Raw genomic sequence first — 4,500 nt, 5'->3', positions numbered from 1 at the left:
GCCAGATCAGTCAATCATCCAGACTGTTGCCCTTGCAACTACTGAAAAGGCTGCTGCCCCTCTTCAGGAACCACACGTTTGTCTGGCCTCTCAACAGATACCCCTCCGTTGTGGTTGCACCTACGGTACGGCTATCTGTATCGCTGAGGCACGCAAGCCTCCCCACCAACGGCAAGGTCCATGGTTCATGGGGGGGGGGGAGGTGATTTTACTTATAAAACTTATAAAACTTGAAATGTCCCCTTTGGAAAATTATGATTGACAATGCTAGTAAACCTATTACGTTATCTGATTTTCAAACAGCTGAGCAAAACTGAATGTGCTCAGACATTTCTCTCTTTACTTATTCTGATCAGCAATAAACTGCCACACAAAAAATTTTTAGCGTAACGCAATCTAACTTTCAATCATCCCTACAAAAGAATGGCCTTGACTGCCAATAACTTATACCATTCATGAATCACTTAGCTCACAAAAATCTTCGTTACTCGAACTACTGCAATACAGCGAGCGCGAATACTGCCAGCTAAAGACAAGATTCTTACTATGGAAGGCACTAACTACTGATAGGTATAGTCAGCAAATGAAAGATTTTTGATAGAGAATAAACAACGTATTTACCTTAATAATGGTCAAAAGTCATAATATATATACATCAATTCATGACATCCAGTCTTACAAATTTCCTTTTTCTGGCAGACACACGTCCAGATCGTCCGCTCTCAAAATTCTGCCATCTTTCTCTCCACATACACCACTGCTGGCGGCTCACCTCCAACTGCACAACGTTATGCGCTGTTCACATCCAACTGCCCAACACTACAATAGCAAATATTTCAACAATGCCATCCAGCCACAGACTGCACACAGCACAGTCAGTGATTTTCATACAGAGCGCTACGTGGTGTTACCAACATAAAAAAACTAAACAGCCTACTTACATACCCCCATGCTCGCCACAAAAATTTTTATCAAATCATTATTGCCCACTGCCAAAAACAATTTGTAAAATAAGTAGGCTGTTTAGGCAGACGTTTGAAAAAGCAATCTGTAGAGTTCTCTCAATTTAGTGTCTTGTTCTTGACTTTTGTCTGTATGAGACTGATTTTTGTAAACTGGAGACATTATATCAATGTCACTCTTTGTGGACCATCAGCGGCAAGACAGAACAGGCCTCTGTCTGTACCTACGGTGAGGAGAGGGAGGAATTTGGGTTGGTTGAGTGGGAGGGTAAGATTGCCTTCAAGTTGGTTAGTTCGTGACTGCCCATTGAGAAGGAAACAGCTTCAGCAGCTCCCTTGCTGCAATCTTCTGGTTTCAGTTTTTGCGGTAGCTATGTTATTATGAAGAGTTTTTCCAGTACCCAGTACATGCGTTGCATTATGATGTGTTGATTATGAGTCCTGTTTTATTTCACAATAATTTCAGTGTGTAATTAGAGCAATGAAGGATTTTCCATCACTTGTGGTAATGTGTATTGTCTTTGATTACTTGGAGTGCGGGGTGATTGTTGAGGAGATGTCTGTAGCGAAATCTGCAAACAGTGATATGGAGAGTCCTCAGCTATATGTTATTAAACTTATTAAACTCCTCTCTATCCAGCACTAGAATCTTGTCAGTTGAACACATTTCCTGACAAAAAAAATAAAGATAGTAGTTCCCACTTCAGCATTTTTTCCCATCAGCTTGTAGAAGAAGGGTAGAGTTTCAGTGCATCTGCCACTAGTTCTGTGTAGTGTTGTAAACTTTTTCCCAGCAGGAAAATCCAGTTGAATGGTACTGTCAATTTTTGAGCTTTATTGTGATATTAGACAATGCTCGTGCACTACTGTGCATGCAGATGCGTAATTAGGGTCGGTTTTCATGATTAATTAAGTAATGATGATGGATCTTTAATTCATCTTCCCCACGAAATTAGCTAAAGTATATGCATATGGGTAGTTTCCACGTTTTTTTGGGGGGGGGGGGGGGGTGAACATGGGCTTTTCGTCCATAAGGACGTGGCTTCGTCACCAGAAAGGGCATCACAATTTTTAATTTCCCACTGATTCCAGGGTGGGGGGGGGGGGGGGATGTGACGTCAGCATAGCCCTGGGAAAAAGAAATTCACATTAAAATTCCAAATTACCGCAGAAATTTGAAACTGCCAGCGAAAAGCAAAATTCTCATCCATAGGTTAAGTGTGGGATGGGGTGAAGGAAAAGGGGCTGTGGGAGTGAGATTATGGGGACCCAAGTGCAGGCTGAGGAAAACACATGACGTCATCCAGGCGTGGGGGTGGGTATAGGCATGGTCAGGGGGTAATTAGTTGTTGAATCTAATTAATTTGCATATTAATTTAATATAAATAGGATATCAAAATTGCACTCATGCCGCCCTTACCCTACTGCTCACCATTTGACTAGTGAGCCCAATGGGGACCCACAATGAAGCTCCTTTTAAAATCGTTGAGATAGTGATAACACTGTCTCAAGCAAGTATGTGGCATCTCCATGTCTTTTGTGGTGATTATTCAATATGTGACATTTATTTTCCCTACCAGGTATGGTAGGAATACTATGACGAGAAACGCTACTGTTCTACTCTGCACACGGAATTGCAGCTCTAACGATTTCCAAACCCACCAAGGGCCTATACATATACAAAGTTTACAGTGTCATTCGATCTTGTCTTCTCAATGCTCAACCTCTCTCTCTCTCTCTCTCTCTCTCTCTCCTTTTTCTTTTTTCTCTTTTTTTTTTTTTTTTTTTTGTTAATGCCTTATTACAACTGACATGGTGCAACCATTAAAAATTTGAAACTGTTCTTATTTGTATGTGTAGTGAATAAAAGTTCATGATGCTGGATTAAAATGAAGTTTTACTATTTTTATCCATTCATTAACACTTTTAGCTGAATGTCTAAGTCTTCATGTGAGCCTTTCTAAGTATGCATATACCACATACTTCTTCGACCTTAGGGGCTTAGTATGTGCCTACAATATGACTGTGTCCAACCAACACTGTTAAACAATAAACACCCAAAAACTAATTTCCCAAAAATGAGAACCATTTCATAGTCTTCTTGTGTATTTGGGTGGTCTAATAGGAAGCAATGGAGGCAATCGTCTGGAACCGCCATGACATCATAACCACGGTCGTAAGGTATGTCCGCACCAGTTTTCAGTTACTGGAAATACGAAATTTGTCCACAACTGGAGTTTCCTGTGGATTGATGTGAAGACGTTTTGTGTCTATACTGTCCTCATAAATGTTTGTAATGAGGCACTAGTCCAATAAATACTTTACTAAAGGATGAAAATCATTCATAAACATACTTTACCCACATCTACAGCTAGATTTTCAACTTAAAGCCTGTACTGGCTTGCAGAGCTACAGTGCTAGATAATTAAGTGCAAGAGGCTGCGAAAACAGACATGTTTCCAACTGATGTTCGTAGAAGCTCCGCTTGGAAGCGCCTCTTCGTTTCAACGTCTCTTTATTTCAGTTTCTAGAAAGACACGCACGGCCGATTTACGCAACTGCTAAATCACTTTTGCTAATCTGATCCCAACACTCTCAATCACGAAGTAAACTAAGATAGGAGAACTTCAGGTTTTGAAGTATCTGACAAATGTGATATTTAAAAGTAATTATGACGCAACGTTCTCTCACGATACGTGATTTTCAGTACAGAAAATATCATTTGAAGATCGCATCAAAGTTTTATTATTTCGCCAAACTCGGTTTGCTATCTAAATAATGAAAGACTCATCAACATTTATGAATCCATTTACTTCCTTAACGCACGCCACTTACAGAAAGGTAATTGCGTTTGCCGATTGTGGTCTAAACTTAATGCATTGGAGAAGCTGATATCTAATACCATCACGGCAGTTATTTAAATATCACATTCAATTATCAAACTCTTTTTTTGTAATAGATACTTCACATTATTGGTATTGTCAGTGTGGTGTTGCGGTTATGATGCTAGACTGTTGCATGGAAGGTCGTGAATTCAAACCTCACCTAAATTGTAAAATTTTATAATTTTGTTTTAAAAGCATTATCAGCGATCTTAAAATTAAAATTTAAAAATTAAAAACAGTCTTGATCGCAAATTTTTACTATGACCGGTTTCGATTCTATTTAAGAACCATCTTCAGACTCTGAGAAAACATCTTACCAGATAGAGGGATCGTTATAATAGTAAGTACATGTAGCAAAATATAGTAATAAATAAATATACGCAGATCGGTGGGTGGACTCCGAGGAGCAAGTTGGGCCGACCCTCGTCGCTGGAATAACTGCTAATCGGACAAAGAGGGACGGTTATTAAATAGGCTTGCTCGCGCCCACCATCCTGAGTGTGACATCATTGCTAGCTAATCAGAAAGACGTCTATGATTAGGTAAACACAAGAAGTATATTAAAAAGTGCGTTATAATTAAATTACATCGAAACATCATTATAAATGATTATTTGTGATAAAATATAAACTATAAAGGTTTCTTGGTTTAAA

This window comes from Schistocerca serialis, chromosome 7 (genome assembly GCF_023864345.2).
Source record: "Schistocerca serialis cubense isolate TAMUIC-IGC-003099 chromosome 7, iqSchSeri2.2, whole genome shotgun sequence".
NCBI classification, from domain to species: Eukaryota; Metazoa; Arthropoda; class Insecta; order Orthoptera; family Acrididae; genus Schistocerca; species Schistocerca serialis.
This window is presented reverse-complemented; position numbering follows the sequence as displayed.